Source organism: Numenius arquata, chromosome 2 (assembly GCF_964106895.1).
Source record: "Numenius arquata chromosome 2, bNumArq3.hap1.1, whole genome shotgun sequence".
Taxonomy (NCBI): domain Eukaryota; kingdom Metazoa; phylum Chordata; class Aves; order Charadriiformes; family Scolopacidae; genus Numenius; species Numenius arquata.
In genome coordinates this window covers 63,760,010-63,778,491 of record NC_133577.1, presented here as the reverse complement: position 1 = coordinate 63,778,491, position 18,482 = coordinate 63,760,010, and the positions used below count along the sequence as shown (strand labels likewise).

The following is an 18,482-nucleotide window of genomic DNA, read 5'->3' as shown; positions in this document are numbered from 1 at the left end:
AATAGCATAGCTGTCTGCAGTTCAAAGCCCCAGCTGCCCCTGATAGTTTCCCCTGGAGAAATTCTGTCATGCTACTTTGTCAATACAGATGATTGAGACATACTGGGAATATTGCAGGATAGGAAACGTAAAATGAAATGTAATTTCAAAACATGTAATATGGAGGCTTCTGTATTAGTCCTATTTTTTAAAAATTCATTATTTATTTTTTTTTTAATTTAAATGAATCTGCTGCAGGAAATTGCCTGTCAGAGGACATTACCCAGAGCTTTAAAAGGAAGCTGGGTGTGTCTAGATTAGGAGAGGAGCAAATGTCATCCTGGATAGTTAGCAAAAAAGCCATTATCCCTCTCTTTCCATAGAAGAGGGGGCAGGGAAAGACATTCTAGTATGGCACTAAATGCCGCATGCTTCAGAGAAACTCGTGCTGGGGTTCATGCTTTCCTAGAATTGCCGGTGTGGAGTCCTGCCTATGCATGATTGTAGTGTACCTGGAGATCCCACTGTCACAAATTTCTCCCATAACCTGCCACTGTAGTGCAAGCAGAGGGACCACTTCATGGGAACTTGAAGCCTGACTAAGATTATTAGGAACAGTCATCATTTCAGTGATGCCTCTCTCAGCTTTGGGACAAGATGACTTGTCCCAAAGCTATGAGTGAAGCTGCATGCTGGTAGCCTCATGGGAGCTGCCCACCACAACCAGTTTTTCAGTGGGATGTCTCCCCTCTTGATACGGACTGGACCAAGATGGAGGTGGCAGTACGTGCTGCTAGATGAATGTTAGGGACCCACTGTGCTCCTATATCCAGTTTTCAAATTTGGTCCATGGTATTACATAAGCTATATTGCTAATGTTCCTTCATTTGCTTCCTCTTCTCTTCTAACTCTTTCATTTCTTTTGAGGCAGATATTGCAGTTGCCCTTCCCTCCACTGGATAAACCCAAGGGCAGGCCGAGGTTTTGCCTTAGAAAAAGGTCTGGAACTGCTGTCGAGGCTCTCTCTGCTGTGCCTGCTCCTCTTTCCTATAGATTCCTCATCAGTGATGATGACAGAAATTTGCATTTTCCAGGGAAGTGGCAAAAGCTTGCTCTGTCCAGAGGGATTTCATGGCTGGAAGATTCAGGGAGGGATGTTCTCTGACTGATGTGTAGCTCCTTCCACAGAATCACCGTGTTACTTTGGCACAGCCACAGTGAGCTTCCAACCGTGGCATCACACAGGGCACCAGAGATCTCATTTTAAACAACTTTGTTCACTAGTGCTAGTAGCACGTGCACAGCATGTGTGTGCTCAGAGTGTCGGACAAAGATGGAACCGGTTAATTTATTCTCAGCTTGGACCATGCAGCTCTGCCCTCTGCATGTAATAGCAATAGCAATGTGAAAGCAGAGGCTGGGTGTTCTAGTCTCTCCCATTTTTCACCACCTCGTTCCTCTTGGTGCTGTGTCTGCTGAGGTATCTAGCAAGTCTTGTTTTCCAGTCTTTTGCCATGCACCCTACTGCCTGTTTTCTCTATGCCCGCTTGAGTGTTACAGCTTCTTCCTGCCAAGCATGGTCCTTCCTCAGCCTCTTTCAGCTCTCCAACTTGCCCTTCTCTCTGGCTATGAGTGAAGCTACATGCTGCTAGCCTCGTGTGAGCTGCCCAGCACAGCTGGTCTTTCAGTGGGAGATCTCCCTTTTGACTGGGATCGGACCAAGATGGAGGACTTCTGGGATCCTTTCTTGGCTCTGCCAGACGCTGCCTGCATGATGTCATGCAAGTCACTTAGAGCCAGGTCTATGTTGGACTGAAGTCTTAAATGATGGGGGAATTATTAAATGTATAAATATGAACTGAATGTCTGAATACCTGTGTGGATCTAAGCTGGATCTACATGGATCTCTTCAGTACCTTGTTCCCCATCTTTAAAAAGGGAGCAATACTCCTTGCTTTGTATCATTCTGGTTTCTACCTGTTTGGAATTGAATCCCTTTACTGTACAGACACGGAGATCTGGTCCTCTCTATAGGCATGCAGTGTGGCCTGAACTGGTTAGAGCTTCTTGGGTCTGGAGGAGATAGGATACATATGGCAATAAGATATAGCATGAATTGGCTGGAAAGTGGTGATTGTATTCAAGCTCTTCCCCTTATGCATGTGCTGCATGGGGAATATGGGGACAGTCACAGTTTCACTGTTTGAAGCAAATACCAGCAGCATATTCTTACCAGCAGCCTACCAACTATCTCTACTTGATTTTATTGAGTATGTACAGTTTTCAGTATCCTGAGGTGTCTTTCTCTCTCCATGGCTTGCCATCCTGTCCTGGCTTTGGCTGAGATAAAGTCAACCTTCTTACTAGCAGCTGGTATAGTGCAATGTTTTGGGTTTAGGATGAGAATAATGTTGGTAACACACTAACATTTTTAGTTGTTGTTAAGCAGTCAAGGCCTTTTTTTTTTTTTTTTTTTTCTGCTCTTCACACAGCCCCCCCAGTGAGGAGGGTGGGAGTGCACAAAAAGTTGGGAGGGGATACAGCTGGGACAGCTGACTCCAACTGATCTAAGGATATCCCATGCCATATGATGTCATCCTCAGTACATAAAGATGGAGGAAGAAGAAGAAAGGAGGGGATGTTCGGAGTTTTAGTGTTTTGTCTTTCCAAGTAACCTTTATGCGCGATGAAGCCCTCCTTCCCTGGAGTTGGCTAAACACTAGCCTGCCAATGGACAGTAGTGAATTAAGTCCTTGTTTTGCTTTGCTTGTGTTCACGGCTTTTGCTTTACATATTAAACTGTCTTTAACTCAACCCAGGAGTTTTCCTTATTTTTCTGATTCTTCTCCACATCCCACTTGGGGAGGGAGGGAGAAGTGAGTGAGCGGCTGCATGGTCCTAGTTGCTGGCTGGTGTTAAACCTCGCCACATCCCTAGGGACGTGGCCCTGGAAAAGCAGCTGTAAGTGGTGAATTCTGTTACAGCAGCCAGAGCAGAACAGGAGACCTAAGTGAAGATCAAAAGTATTGTTTGCAAACATGGGCATGTGTGGGCCTTAAATGGATTTTGCCCTCTAAAGCTGTTTTTTTCATTTGAGCCCAAGTTAATGACTGAGACCTAAACTTTACTCATTGCCCGAGCTAAACTGCTGAAGCTGAATAGTTTATTAGCGTCAGAGCACAAAGAACCCTGGTTCTCACATTGCTGTAACAATAGGATATGTCGGAGAATATTGATTTGATTAGGCTGACACTTGGTTTACCCTGGTCTAAGTGAGAGGAGAATCAAGGCCAGGGAATATGCCTCACCCTCAAAATGCCTGTACCAGCAGCTGTGCAATTTGTAACTCAGTTGCAAAAGAAAATGATGGCACCATCTTTTCTGCCTGGAAAACAATACTCAAAATAATGCCAGATTGTCAAAGAAGGAGCATGTACAGTGCAATTGTTTAGAGCACATGCACGGATTTTTCTCAAACCAAGACAAATTGAGAATGTGCGCAAATTTTCTCAGCACTGCTAATTTCATTGCACGTAATTTTTCATTGCTGGCAATGGAAAACAGGGGTGTTTGGATGTTTGGAAAAACACACACATTTGCTGTTCATAGTTTGTACACTTTGAGAAAAGTGGACATGCCCTTCAGGAAAAGCAGTGTCCCTGAGGGCAGAGTTCCATTACCCTGTGTTAGCCTGCAGAAAAATTGTGTTAAAGTCCTACTTTCCAAAGCAATCCAGAAGCTCTTCTTTTTTTTTTTTTTTTCCTTTCTTTTTCTTCCACTAATGAGTAAAGGTGCTGTGAAGTCTTTGTTCTTTGGGGGGCACTGTGTACTTGTAGCTAGGCTTAGTTTGTACTGGAAAATTGCAGGTATTACGTTTTCTTTGGAATATGGGCCACAGTGTTGTTTGTTTTACTTTTAGTGTCCATGATTTGCTTTTAGTGTCTGTAATTAATTCTTTCTTATTGTGGGTAAAGAGTCTCTTTCCAGCAGGCTTCGGGATCCCTTTTTTGTTTTTATTAATCTTTTTAGTGTATAAATGTGTTTTGCATATATTTAGCTGGCTAAACCAGGAGAAATAAAACAACATACCTAGCAGAAACGGGCAGATACACCACACCAGAATGAATGGCAATGATACGTAATTATATGTCTACTTTTTCCATTTCTTTAATCCAAGGTGAGGGAGTGCTGCTCCTGGAAACTGTAGACCGATCCTTACTTTCAGGGTAAGTCTATCTTCCCCATACTAGGGGGAATCTCCTCTTTCCCAAAACCTTTATGGAAGCCAAAACTGGTACCATCTTCTGCCCTGCATTCCTTGCTTGGTTATCGTGATGTAGACTGATGCACGACATGCTTCTTCATTCCTGACCTTAAACAGGATCTGTTGGTTTTTTCATTTATTGCTTTTGTTAGCACCCAGAAGACTCTTAATACATTTTGAGAGGGAAAGAACACAGTTCTTGGCACTCATGGGGGATTTGTGACACTTTGAGTGGGAGGCTTGTTGCCTTGGGTTTCCTATTTGTCAGTGCAGCTTTTCTGGATGTGCTAAACATCCATGACGTGAATAGCCCTTTGGAGTGATCTGCTTCTTCCGCTGGATATACACAGGTCCTAGGGACTGCATTCTAGTCCTTGCTACTGTGTCTAAGCAGCACTAGCTTTTTATTTCCCAGCTGACTGACACTGTAATGCATTTGAAGAGATGCTTGTATTCCTCTGCTTTCTTTTGTGGTAGCTTTTACACCCTCTTTGAGTGCACTGGTGGCTTTGAAGTCCTATGGATTGTGCTGTTCCAGGCAAAAAGATATTGCCTGAAGCAGCATGTGTAAAATTTTCCTAAAAAGCTACCTCTGCCTGTCTAACATAGAAGAAGCTTGTCTGTGCCCAGGAGGTAATCATAAGGATGACCAAAACTGCTCATGGTGTGTGGGCTTCTCCCTCATGCACTCCGAAGCAATCCTGCAGACAGACCTGCCAGCTGGGTGGCTTGCTCACAAATCTAAGCTTACTCACCTTCATGTCAGACGTGTACAGCTGTAAGCACCGCCATCTGGGCTGTATCCTCTGTATATAAGATTAGGCTGATTTCAGATGAACTGTGGAAATGGCATAGCCATAGCATCATTTAGAAATCGTCTGCTGAGGCGGGGGGAACCCACACTGTGCTCTCTTTATGTTATGAGAGGGGTATGAGAAAATGTGCAGAGGCAAAACCATGCTTTCCACTCTGGCCTGGAGCAAGAGAAAGTGGTGTGAGCTAGGCCAGACTGCACAGCACGTTTCCTGCCTGCTGCTCTCTTGTACCAAGGGAGGAAAAAAGCAAAGTCTGCTGGAGAGGGTGCCCCTACCTATTGTCCTGCATCTGACCAGGGTACAGAGGGCTGAAAGCATAAGTGTAAGTTGGTGCTCCTAGTGCTGACTTTTCTCTGGGTATACTTCTTATCCGACCCAGTCCTTAGGGCAGTTGTGTCCTTTAGTGGCCAATGGAAGCTTAGTCCTTTCTGTTCATGCAAGCAACACAGGTCTTGCCTACCCTGGTATGTACAACAGGACTTCCTGCAAGATCTTGTTAGCCTGCACATCTTGTGTAATCTCAGAACAGTTCCTCTCATCTTTGATCATGATGTTTCACTTAGGGAGAGGTTGAAAGTTAAGAATGATGCAGTTGTGACTGATATTTCAGGGGTGCTTGGAGATATTCAACACTGTGTTGTGTGCTCCAATATACAGTGAAGAGCAGGAGAGGTTTGTTTAGTTGCCAGGGAAGAGAGTCCCACCTCTGTTCTCCAGACTTAGTCTTTTGATACCTCCGCCAGCTCCCTAGAGGGTTTACAGGGTAGGACCAAAGCTCTGCCCCTGCTTTATGCAGCCATGTGGCCCTCCAGGGATGTATTTTGTCATTGGAAGTGTTAAAACTGCCTTTCCTCACTGTCCTGCTCAGAGACAAAGAACGACAGACTTCTATTTAGAACAAAGAGTTGCAGTGCACAGCTGTGAAGACAACCCAAACGTGACAGATAAAAGTGCTACCAGTTGGATCCAAGGGCGTTTGCTAGAGTGAGAGCAATGTTCAGCTCTGGCTGTGGTTGCCAGGACTCAATGGATGCTGACCCTTGCTGCTGACGGGATTATAACCTTTTGTATCTGTGACCCATGCCAGCGCTCCAGCACGTCACACTTTTGTTATTGGTACCAGGGTTGGAAATAAAGACTGCTTTCTTGCCAGCAGGGCTGAATGACACATCTTCATTACCCTTGGTGCAGGAGGAAGCCTGCCTCTTTGTGTCAGTCTCTGTGCTAGGGAATAAGCTTGGTTACTCCTAGCACAGACCTCGCTACTGTGGCTCTTCTAAACAGAGCTTTGGTCCCCCAATCTAAACACGGAGCATCCCATGCTAGTTACAGGATGGGAGCTTCTTTCTAAAGATTTCTATCTTTATGCTGTGAGCGCTAGGACAGCTTGACCTACTGTTAGCTGCCCAGACCACCAAAATATTAGATACTGGGGGTGTGAGGCAACGGCCAAACTGGTTGGGTACAGATGGGAAGAATGGCCTTCCCCATGGAGTATTTGATGATCTGTATGGATCTTGCTGTATTGTGGGAATGTGCAGGGGTGGGGAACATATTTCCTCTTTGTTTCTGAAATGGCAGCTGAAGACATTGCAGCGACAGTGGTGGGAGGCTCAGTGCTACTCAGTAATTGCCACGTGTACCATGTCAAATAAAGAGAGGAAAAATAATTTCAGGAAGCTCAGTAATAAAAAGCGACTTAATTTTGAAAATCAAAAGATTATTCCTCCCCAAATACCCAAAAGACTTTTTCCAGGCAGGGAGCACAGCTTAGCTGTCGCAGCTGCTTTGGGAAGAAGGCACTCAGAGGACTGGAACAGCAATAATACAAGTGGCCCCTTTGGTCACCACTGCCTGCTGAGTCTTGAGGGCTTTGTGGTGCCAAAATGCAAGTTCTTTAGAGTGGCTGTGTACAGCAACCAGACCTGCCTCCCAGGGGATGATTTATAGTGTACTTTCTCGACCACAGACTTAGCTCAGCTTTAGATTGTAAATTCTGTAGGAAAAATTGATAAACCTGTGAGAGCCACAGTCTCGACAGAGATTTCCAGGTACTTCTAACATGATTCTTCTGAGGGAGTGACTGCAGGCTTAGGTCTCCAAGAACACACTAACAGCCCAGCACGTAGAAGCGCTTTGGCTCTTATCGCAAGCAGTCCCACCCTTGCCCTGAGTTATCAAGCTCAAGAGCTAAGCAATGAGCACTTGCAGGGCTCTTACTTACCATGATAAGGTATCAATATTAAAATTGTGCTTGGTTTGGGGGTTTAATTTCTGCATATACTGTTTTTTCTATGTCTTATGTGTGCAATCATAAATCAGGACTTGGGTTATTCAGCTCCCAAAAATGTTTTTTAGCTCTGTGCTATGAGACACAGAGTCTCTGATTGTTAAAGCAAAGGGGATAGGAAGATGTGGCTAGGCTGGCAACCCTGGTGATGAGGTAAAGGGCTACCACGATAGTTCCCTAAATTCCTACAATTGTGGGTCTAGGCATATTATAACTATGTATTTACAACAGGCATGTACAAGTGGCTTCCAGTCATAGGACACAAAGGGGCAGCCACTAGAATGTAACTCTGTGTTCTTCATAACTTAGATTTCCAGTAATATCTCCAGGAAAACTATAGTATCTGTGCCAGTTCATTGGCTTTGAAGTTTCAAGTTGTGGAATTCAAAAGTTTCTGTAAGTGACATTCAGGTCAGCAAGAAGGATGCAAAGTTTACTTTTCATGATGCCATTTCCCTGAAGCAAAATTGGTCTTTTTGAAGAATTTTAATGGAAAAGTGACTTGGAACACAAAGAGTTTGGGATGCTTTGACAAGGGAGCATCAAACTCATGATAATTCTTTTTTTTAAAAAAAAGACATTTCAGCTTTAGGTATTGCATACCTGCTAGCTCCCTGTTGCAGTGGACACTGAGATTGCAGGGGTCGATGATTGATTGTGGATACTTCTACCATTCAGTTTTCTGCTCTGACTGCCAGCATCTCTTTGATACTCTTTACTCCTTAACCTGGATTCTTCGGTGTTTTACATTCTGAAAACCTAGGGGATGGTAAGATCCAGTAGAGATTTGTAATTTCTTCCTAAATAATGTCACTACCTTTTTCTATTTGGTCATTAATATATAGGCTAATAATTTCTATAGTTAATAGAATGAGAACAAGAATTTTATTCTCCTTTGTCTAGTAAATCCTTAAAAACAGAGTTACATATATGCTGTTATGTATTCCTCCTAATATTTAAAACCATCACAGCCACATCATGGGAGATGCCTGGCATTAGAAGAAGGTTCCAAAGGGTTATTAAAAAAAAAAGGAAAAGAAAAAAAAAAAAAGGTGCCTTGCAAAAACAAACACCGCTTTTTACTTCATCTAATAAAGCTGTGAAATTTAAAATGACACTAGAATAATTATGATTGCTTGCTGTAAATCTGCATAGATTTGGCTGTCTTTTGAATTTTCTTTTTCATGCTATAGAGATTAGTTTACTGTCTGCGGACTGAATCCTTCTTGTGTTACACATGTGACTAAATCCATGGGGCCCAGTGGCCAGAAAAATAGACCCAGAAAGGCATTAAAATAGTTTAGCCCATTCAGCTGCAAAGTCATCTTACACATATTTTCCCCCTAACCGGTTTTGTGTATAGTATTGTCAAATATGAATCTGCAGAATATCTCCTGGTCTGGAATCCAGTCCCCTTAGAGCAGTCAGCAGTTCTCCTGGAGCTCTTCATAGTGGTTGGTACAAGCGTGTGTTAGGATCTGTGTACTGGGCTGTTTTCCTCGGCAATAATTTTTGTATTTATTTTCACGTTTTCTTAATTAGTTTATGTAGCTCACTTGTTTCCAGCATTAGTCTTCATCTGTTCTTTCATTTTTTAAGCTGTCTGCGTAATTTAGAAAATTATCAATAGTGTGTGATCACTAAAGCAAAACAAACAAAGATAAAACATTATCTAAGCGTACTTTATCTATGGTATTCAAAGACAGTGAAAAGTATTGGTCATAATATGTAGATGTAGATCCTTATAGTAAAGTATCTGTCTAGATAAATAACTGTGTACCTATAAACTAAACCTGTGTATCCTACTAGTCCAACTTGCTAAGGATCATCATCAAAGTTTTGAATCCCTTTAAAAGTTATTTTTCAGAACACGGATATTCTATATGTAACTTCTGTTGTACTATTTGAAATGGAAACGGGCTGCGAGGGCTGCCAACTCATCTTTCATGTGCCTTTCCCACTGGTGCGTCTCTCTTTCTGCAGAATCAAGCTTGCACAGCAGAGCGTTTGTGTTCCCTTTTACATGTGGTCCTCGTTAAAAAAAATACAATGAAGTTTAGCTGTGGTGAAATTATTTATTTGATTTTTTTTTTTAACTGGTGCAAAAAGTAAATATGTTTACTGTGTCCCTTTCCATTCAGTGTATTTCCTTTTTTAAGCTCCATTTGTGTTCAACAAGACAGCCTCTTTCTCCAAGATTAACATTTCTTATGATTGTTCCTGACAGAGGATTTACTTTCAGAGGCCCTGCTAAGGATAACCAAAAAAGGGCATGTAGCAAGACAGTTTTGGCAGCTTGCACGAATTTTCGGAGCTTTTTAGGTCTTGGTTTTCTGATGAGTGGCTTCCTGAGCATGCCTAGGGAATGACAGGCATCTCTGCAGGCAGGCTGAACCCACCTTGGCTTGTGCGTAGTCATTGGCTGCCTATTAGAATAAATTGAGGACAATGCATACCGCTGCCTGCCAATTGTAAACATAAGGGATATGTATTCACTTAGCATTGACTTTTGGGAGGGGCCAAGGAAAAGCTGTAGTTTTATTGAATAGAGCTGTGTGTGAGGCTGCTGGTGTGCCTTTCTTGCTGTGCTCCTGCCCAAGCAGCCAGTTATTCATTTCCTTCCTACTAGTTGAAAACTTTTCAGCTGCAGAGGTAAGGGCTTAAGATATGTATTTGTTTGGGAATGAGCTGCTCTGACTGCGTTTGCATTATGGCTAGAGATTAAGCAGCATGCGAAATCTAACGAGCCGTGGAAATAGTGCGAAAGTGTCGGATACTATTTTTCCTCCCCTCCTCTCTTCGTGACCCCCCCACCCCCCCACTTCTTTCCAGATGTTTGCGGTGAACTAAGGGTGATATCTGTGCCGGGCGGGTGGAGGGGGGGGTGCATGCTCGCCCACCCCAGCAGACCCTAATGTGGAGGTGTGGGGGCAAGAGTCTGGGTCCAGGGCAGGATCTGTGCCGGTCCCACTCCATGTGAGTTCCTGCGGCGGGTTTGTTAGTGGAGAAATAACCTATCTGTTTTTCTTTAGTTTTCCTTTTTTTTATTTATTTTTTTTTAAAAAAAGGAATTGCAATGTAAACATTTTTAGCGTGGCAATGGCTGGCGAACTGCTTTTAATTTTGCAACCTAATACCTGAGCTTTCAGGGCAGCCTGATTGTAAAGGCAGTCTCCCGGCGTAACTGATACAGATACAGTAAAGCTCTGGTTAACGTAACTGATCTGATACTTGCTGGAGCAGATGTCCGTCATGGCAGCCTTTCATAGAAGTATTGTTGACAATAGACGGCATCCGTTTTTGTCTCCAGCCTTCAACATGCGCAGCAGCGTACTGCCAGAATGTTTCTTGTGAAGTTGTCTTTCCTGTTAAAAGGGAGAGAGAAAAATGCGCTGGGGTGGGACCGGAGCTCTTAAAAGTCTGGGTCTGTGTGTGTTTGTGTGTCAGTCAGAGCGCTGCCGGGGAGAGCCAGCGAGCAGGCTCTTCTTCCCAGCTCCTTTGACACGCTCGGGCAGTTTGAAAGCTTTGTGCAAGGCTGGCTGCTGATAGCACGATATTCGGCGTAGCAGGGAATTTCTCAGAGAAAAAGCTGGGAACATGAAGGGAGGGATGGAGTTAGCTGCAGATGGGTACTTGGGAGCAGCAGATGTTGACCAAACTACTAACTTCTGGCCAGACCTGCAGCAATAGAAATTAATTTTCTCATGTATCATATATTGTTTGGATGAATGGGCAAGATAACTGTTTTAAAATGACTTTTTGGGGAATGTTTATTTTCAGAGTATGCAGTTTGTATGCAATTTTGTGTAGCTGAGAAGGCTTCTCTTGCTAAGAGGCATACAGGACAATAATTTGTGAAAAGAACACATTCCCTCCTTGGCAGCAGCTCAAAGAAAATAAGGAGGGAGAGTGTTTCTTTTGTGAGAACCATGTATTTATTATAATTTGTCTATTTTAGATACCATACTGTGAATGACTGTGCTTGTATGATTTGCCATCAAAGAACCCTGGGTCCCTACCTCCATTCTTTCTCTGTCTCATTAAAAGTAGCAGTAGGTTCTCTGTGAGCATATGCATCTGCAAACAAATTTCATACCTTTTTCTCCTGCCATTGAGAGACAAAATGAGATCCTAAACCAACATACACCAAAACCAATTAAAGGGACTGTTTTAACATAAATTGCAAATGTAGCAGTGCTTCAAGGAAGTAAGTGGTCCAATTGCTTAATTAAATTTCCTTTAAGGTAAAGTGAATCTGACCTATTCCCAACATATTTGAAGAAAGTACAGGTTCGCCCTTCTTTGGGAGGCTTTCTGATAGGCAGGTATCTTAGTCAATAAAGCCTGCACACATTAATGTAATAGCTAAACCAGGAGGGCAGGGGAGAACCGCCGGATAAGATGCCTCTGTGAACAAGAGGCCAAATTGAAATAACTTGTATTTCCTGAAAACTCCTCTTTGTTGCAGCATGCAATGACAAGAGGATCAATTCCACAGCCTTCATTCACAGGATTAGTCTTGGTGAAATCAATACTATCATTAACGCACGCAGGATCTGACGCAAGGGGAGTCCTGTGTACTCTGAATATGCTTTGACAGTGAGTGATGTAAGCATGTATTAGGAGAATAAGGGATTTTCCACAATTGCTACTTCATATGCTCTCAGCATTATTCTGACACAAAGCAGCCTGAGAAAGGGGTAACTTCCCTTGTGCTTTTATTTCTTGTCCAACACTATACACAACACAACAGTGACACTGAAAGCTAGGAGACTTGAAAGGAAAGGGGGTCTGTAAGGTCTTCTGGCTGGCATTCGAGAGAAAGTTGAAGTGCATTAAGATGGGAAGATTTCTTATTCCTCAAAGTCTCCACGTGGGGCCACGTGTGGCATGGAGGCATGCTGGTCAGCATCTGTCTGGACCCACATGGGGTTAGGGCGCAGAACTACTGATTCCAAGTGGTTGGACTAGAAAAGTAAAGCAAGGCTTTTTTGCTGGTTGCTCTCTGGGATATAACTTCTGTCATTGAAGAGAAAGATGCCAGGGAGGGTCTATGAAGAGCCTGGCTAGAAGTTCTCCTTCTTTCACCCTTCCCTTTGTGCAGCTGGAGTGGCCCTGCCTATGGGGGTGATCTTTTCATTGCAGAAAAGTGAGGGCCGGCAGGAGTAATAAGATTTAAATGCCCTGGGACTGTTTAAAATACTCTGGTTTCTAACTAGTTGCTTACATGAGACCTATTCTGCTGGCTGCCTGAGTTTTCATTTGTATGAAAGATCCGGTGGAGCTGTTAACCCCTATCTGCCAAGGGTACAACCTGGTTACATTTGATCGCTGTGTGTGAACAAAGAGGGACAGGAAACCATATATGCCTAAGAAAGAGAGAGCCAAGAGAGCAGCATTAGCTGTCCATCTGCAGTGCTTGTCTGGACTCTACTGGGTATTGCAGAAAGCACCAAAAAAGGTAACAGGGCAGAATGGGAAGCTCAGTCCTGTGAACCTTTCGTTGTCTTTGAGAGGAGCTTTATGGGGAGTTTGCAGGATTGGGCTCCAGGTGTACAAAGCCTGAGGCAGCCAGGCCTGTGACTGCAAAGAGTGGGAGTCTATCTTCAAAGCAAGCTCTCATTCTTTAAAAATTGTCTCTTCTCGGTAACTACCCCCTGGCAGCTTGTAACAAGAAAGCCGCTTCCTTACTAGAGCTCTCACCTTGAGAAATGTGCATGTGCAGGGGCCGGTTTGATGATTTTGCTTGTAGCTCCTGGGTGGTTTAAAACCCCATGACCTGGTGAGAACGGGCTTTGGGGGCATCTGTACTGGAGACAAGGCACCAACCTACATGCTGGTATTTATTCTTTTGGTGCTGGTGTTTGCTGGGCAGCTGTAGCATGCCTCCAAACGGTCTGTCGAGGATTTGGCTAAGGCTGAAATATGACTCAAAGGCATTTGAAGATCAGATTAGATCTGACCTTTCTGGTTGAAACACTGAGGTCATAGGACGGTTGAACTATGTAACAATTTCTTTTTGCTTTTCCTGATGCTTTTGTACAGTTCAGCTGGCCCAGCGGGGAAGGACGCTCAGTACATTGTAATTTGGGATCCCTCCCACCCCTGGGGGAGCTTGCTCCTGCTTTTCTTGAAACAGATTTGATTAAGCAAGAAGGTCAGGGCATGTAACACCGTTACTTAGTCGCTAGCCCTGGTATGTTAGCTGTAAGGTTTACATCCTGCATTAGAAAGCGCTTCTTTTCATGTGTTTTTTCCTTTGGAACTCTGTTTAGTGCTGATAAACGGTGCAAGGCAGGCAGCCTGGCTGCCAAGCAGATACCGGCATCAGCAGCGTGGTCCCCACCGCGTCCCTCTCCCCCAGCACCGCTGGCTGCCCCGGGAGGAATGCAGCCTTCTGGACTTTCTCACTTGCAAACCTCCTGGCTTCTGCTTATGTTTTGCAGCAGCTGCTGTGCATCCAGCTACAGCAGTGCCCAGGTTTGCTGGGCTCCCCGGAGGTGAGGCGGGTGGGCTATGAGCTGGGGTACCCACCTCCTCCACCTATGGTCAGGAACCACCAGTGCTAGCTGATGCCTCTTTCCCGCTCCCTGCCCCTTGTGTCTGCCCCTTGAGAGGGAAAAACTCTGTCCATGAAGCATAGGGGCACCTCCTGGTCAGAAGATCCTACCTATAGTTTATGGGACTTTGGGTTGAAGCCAGGAAGAAGTGTTTGAGGGGACTGTCCTGCTGGGGTGGGAGCAAATAACTGAGGAAGCAGGGGGAAGAGAGAATGGAAAGAAGCAGCCATATCTGAAGCCACTGGAGTAATTTCTCCTTTGAATTTTTTCCTGTGGTCATAAATACCTGGTGAGTCACTTAATGGCTGCGTGTCTGTTTCTGTGTCTTCAAGTAAAGGATAATCCATGCCTTTTTGTATTTAGCCCATGGGGCTGCTGGGGCTTAAATCATTATTGTTTATAAAGAATTTGTAATGCCAAAATGCCAAGTTTAAGCACTGGCTAAAACCTTATTTTTGACTATTTGCCAGCAAGATCATACACTTTTTTTGTTTCTTCACACGGATACATGCTCTACCAGAAATTAACTTTTTCTGGATTGTGGGTACACAACCACTGAAGCCAAATGAATATGGTGGAAGATGGACCAGGCTCAATAGTGATGCTGAGCTGACATGTCTGGAGGGAACTTCTTGGGTGCTTGCGGATTTAACTGGGCTTGCTGTGTCTGAGACAGAGCCTTCCTGTGAAGTTGTTGTGCATATACCAAAAACACAGGATGACAGCTTTTTACTTACAGACCCGCCATAGTGTCATAAGCTTGGAAGAGAAACTACTGAGCAAGCTGCTGAACCTTATCTGCTTGTCCAGTTTCATGTTGATGAGAGCACTTGAAATTGTAAGTCCTGGGGCCAGGCCAGGCTGCAGCGGGGAAAATATTAGGGAAAGATTTCAGGCAATGGAAACAACATTACATGTTTCCACACCCTCTTGTGTACAGAATACAAATAAAGAGCATTTCCCTTGAGACTTGCTGCGGAGGGTGTGAAGCAAAGTGGAACCCACCCGTTTGCACATTTTCTGGTTTATGTCCTTAAATGGCAAAAAAAAATCTTTGGAATTTAGCTCATAGAAGGGTTATAAATAGATTTGGGGAGATAAAGTTTTGTGGAGATAAAGTTTTGCTGTAAATGCTCTGGTTTTGGATCTATTTAGAAGAGTAACTGTAGGCCAACAAATAGGAAAAGGGGGTATTGCTAAATGCAGGAAGAAAATTTCATTGCACATAGTGCAATGCGCACGCATATATGTGCGTGTGTGTGCACAAACAGTCCTCTCCACTTGCTCTGTCCCTCCCATTCTTCCTTCAAGGATGTGGAGATCTAAGGGGTATGGAAATTGCTGTGTGCGCTTTTAAAAGTTAAATAACTTGGAGTGAGGAAGAACTAGCATTCATGATTCATCAAATTGCGAAGGGAGCCTGAACCTATGACAGCTCTGTAAACAAAGGTCCTGAGATTTGTTGGCAGCTTGTTTTATGTCTTTCTCCAAAGCAGCTGGCTCCAGCTAGGGAGAAGCTGTGTGAGGCTGGATGAACCCTTGTGGAGCGAGTGCAGGAGCAGTGGTTCTTGCGCTCCCTCAGAAGTCAAGGTTCGGTCCTGCAGACTTGTGCCAGTTGGATTCCAGTCATCATCAAAGGGAGCTCTGCTCAAGTGAAGGAGTCTGTGATCAGGCTCTTGTTTGTTTCTTATTTGCAAAGCTTTGATGTTCCCGTTGTCTTTCTGTGACTGCCACAGGGCATGTTACTACCCTTTTCCCACTTCATTCTTTTCTTTGACAGTGAGCTCCCTAATGGTGAAATGGTCCTCCTCCCTTCCCCATTTTTTTTTATTTTTTTTTTTTTTTTTAGCCACAGTGTTCACCCTGGTAAAATCTCTCTCTCTCTCATCCCAGAAGCAAAGGCAGGACCTTTTTAATTCCTCACCTTCTTAGAGAACCTAGCAGTGCTTGTTTAATAGCCCAGATCATCATCATCACCTTCTCATACCAGCACTGGTTCCAAGTACAACTTCTGCTCAGCTTTCTGGTATCTGCTGCAGATGGAGTAAAGGCTAAGGACTTTCTGTCTGCATCTTCCTAATGACCTAGTGATAACCTGCTTTCTCTCAGCAACTTCAAAAGCCATTGAGCCAAGGGAGAATTTGGCTTTCCTCCGGCCTAGTTAAAGCTCGTAGGTTTGGAAAAGAAATTCCTAGAGCTTGGCTGCAACTTGTAGAAATGGGAGCGGGTTGGTTTATCTCAGATCCGGGGAAGAGTTTGGTCAGGTCTCATTTACCTGCATAGTGCTGTAGGATGCCTCTAGTCAGCATCCTTCACGGGGGGGGCTTTGGAGTTCTGCACCCCTGGGTCCTCACAGAGGAGAGAGTTTTCTTCGTTTTATGGCTTTGGGAACAGCTTAGCCCCCTACACAGAGCCACACCCCTGCTATGAAAATGAGGGGTTTCATTCAGATGTCTGATAAGCCACAGCTGTTGCTTTGCCACTTCAAACAAAACTTGGATTATAAAGACTGAAGTGCAGCATTTTAATTGCTGTAAATATGAATAAGAGTGTTTAGGCAATCCAGATGATACTGAGCCAAGCATTTCTGTGGCTAATGTATATTACACTGACAAAAGCAGGCCAGCTGAGAATTTCCCTACCGCTATCCCCAGTAACTTAAAACACCAATTGTCTGTTTTCTGCTGCATTGGTGAAAATGAGGGAGAGGTTTCAACTGGGGCATCGGTTGGCCTGAATCTGATCTTGCTTTCAGCAACTGTACAGTGATGTAAACCGTATTGTTAGTTCAAAAAAAAACCCAACCATTTGGTCTGACCTCAGTTATCTTAGTGCAAATCTGTTTGATTTCCTTGGGTTACTCAGAATTCACAGTGGGCTGCTTGCTATCAGAAGCCTGCCCTTTTTGTTTGGCTTTCTACACATCCCCTAAAGGACAACGGCAGCAGGAAATTGGGTCAAAATCCCAGTAACGAGCATTCACTGGGAAATGATATTTCATACAAGAGAGGGCACTGCAAACCCAGAAAGCCAGTAAAATTCCACTGCTCGTTTGCTCCCTGGTGATTAAATGCCCTGCCATATATGGGAAAGGTCTGAGCTTCATTCACTCCAACCACAATAGTAAATGGCTTATTCACTGGACACAGTATGCAATCAAGGAGCAATGCCTTATGACAATAAAAAGGAAAAGCAGCAACTTTTGCCTGCAGTTTGTTTGCAATTTTCTCCACTGCGTGTTATTAAAAGCTCTGCAACTACTTTTTCTTTTGTTCCTTTATTTAGATCCCTGTAAACTGCAGTTTGGTTTGCCACTTAACCCTCCCCTCATAAAACCAGACACACCAGCCTATTTCCTCTCCTTCCCCCTATACAACCCAAACAAGAAAAAGACATTTCCTCTACCAGTCCATATAAATGTAGCTCCTCTGTCTTCGGTGCATTTATTGTGGATTTATGTGACCAAAGGCTGGGATTAGCAGACAAAAATCTTATTCTCACCCAGGTATAAAGCACTAACTTTAACAAAAGCAATGGTTAAATGCCAGTATTTCAGAGATAGTGATGGGACTGCAGGAGTGAAGCAAATAGGAAATGTGTGTGTGTGTATGATTAGGGATGAGTTTTGGGGAAGGAAGGGAGCAGTGTGCTTTGGATGGGAGTTGCAGAAGGGGTCCCCAGTGCTCCACCCGATCTTCAGGGATTTTTCTTCCACCGCATCAGTTTCTGCAGTGAAACTCTACACAGAGAACATTAAGAGGCAAAGTCATTCGAGCACATTTGTGTTTACATTCTTGCTTTTCAGTTTATTTTGTTTAGGGATCAGTACTCTCTCTGCTATCAAAACCATGGCGATAAAGTAGTTGGTCTCGTTGCATTTTATTTCATAAGGAAAAAGACAGTTAAGCGACTGCAGCAATGGAGCTACATAAGGTTCTCTGCTTGCTGGACATTTTCTGGAGTTTTTATGTTTGTTTGTGTTACATTGAGTACCTTAGAAATATGAAGTTTGTGTCATATTAATAGATTTAGAGATTAAGTCTGGGAACGTACCCCTATGCAATTATGATGAAAACCTACATCTTTGTGGCCAGAAGGGCTGATTGATCAGTCTGATCTCCCAGACTATGCGCATCATTGCACACCACCCACTTACTCATGTTCTGAGGCCACGTAAGCTGACACAGTTAAAATGGATGTTGTAGTCAGCCACAGGACAGGTTGGCTGGATTTGAAGCCAGTCTTCCGCTCCTCCAAGATGATGTTGTGCCTCCCAGGAGGGACCACAGCTGTGTGACAGCAGAGGTGTGGTTCAGCTTCTATGTTCATACACATCTAGGTGCCTGTACAATTTTCAAAAAATGTAACTGCTAATATGAGTTTTTGTCCATGTGAAGAAAGCAGAGTTTCTTGCAGGTGACCTGGCATAGGGTGGTAACAAATTTACCCTGGCAGGTTAGGGTAGCTATTGACTGGTAGCCTTCAAGTGGTTTGGCTTCTCAGTACCAGAGAATTGCTTTTGAGATGTGGCCCTATTTCTGTTTCTAGTGTTAAAGAAGACTGACTTTTGTGTT

The 18,482-nt window shown here is 43.9% G+C and overlaps 1 protein-coding gene across 3 annotated transcripts in view; it reads left to right on the top strand.

Moving 5' to 3' along the window:
* The first annotated feature begins 9,708 nt into the window (after positions 1-9,708).
* Positions 9,709-18,482, top strand: part of CALD1 (caldesmon 1) — a 200,784-nt gene continuing 192,010 nt past the window's right edge. For 2 of the 3 annotated variants that reach the window (XM_074144467.1, XM_074144466.1), the window contains exon 1: positions 9,812-10,000. The gene's annotated coding sequence lies outside the window, so the exon portion shown is untranslated. Of the gene's footprint in view, positions 10,001-18,482 lie in introns of all 3 variants that reach the window. The other variant, XM_074144465.1, reaches the window with a different exon arrangement.